The 528-nt window shown below is 57.4% G+C and overlaps 1 protein-coding gene across 1 annotated transcript in view; it reads right to left on the bottom strand.

The window, feature by feature from the left end:
* The window catches only part of DCAF10 (DDB1 and CUL4 associated factor 10), an 8,956-nt gene that overhangs the window by 7,447 nt on the left and 981 nt on the right, over window positions 1-528 (bottom strand). The gene's annotated exons all lie outside the window — the stretch shown is intronic.

The following is a 528-nucleotide window of genomic DNA, read 5'->3' as shown; positions in this document are numbered from 1 at the left end:
GGCACCGGGAGATGGCGCCGGACCGGACCGGACCGGACTGACACCGAGCCGAACCGAGCCGAACTGAGCCGAACTGAGCCGGGCCAACCGTGCCGAACCGAGCCGAACTGAGCCGGGCCAACCGTGCCGAACCGAGCTGAGCTGAGCTGAACCGAACCGAGCCAAGCAGAGCCAAATGGAACCAAGCCGAACCAAACCAGGCTGAACTGAACGGAACCAAGCCAAACTGAACGGAGCTGAGCCGAGCCGGACCAAACAGAACTAAATGCAGCCAAGCCAAGCTGAACTGAACAGAAAATGCAAACCCCCTCCCTCTGAATTACTGTAATTTTGAAATTAAGGGGCTCTCAGGCAAAGATATGGGAATGGAGATAACAGTTCTGTACTAGGAAAATTAAAAATACACAAAACCAACCCTGCCATAGTCAGACCCTGCCCTGCCCCCTGTGTGTCAGGGGTGGCACAGCCCCATCCCATGGGGGCTCAGCCCTCCTGCAGTGCCAGCTGTGCTGCTGCTGCAGCAGGGAT

The sequence above is a fragment of the Geospiza fortis genome, unplaced genomic scaffold (assembly GCF_000277835.1).
Source record: "Geospiza fortis unplaced genomic scaffold, GeoFor_1.0 scaffold3703, whole genome shotgun sequence".
Classification (NCBI taxonomy): domain Eukaryota; kingdom Metazoa; phylum Chordata; class Aves; order Passeriformes; family Thraupidae; genus Geospiza; species Geospiza fortis.
Note: the sequence above shows the minus strand (reverse complement) of the source record. Positions and strands in the feature narration are given on the sequence as shown.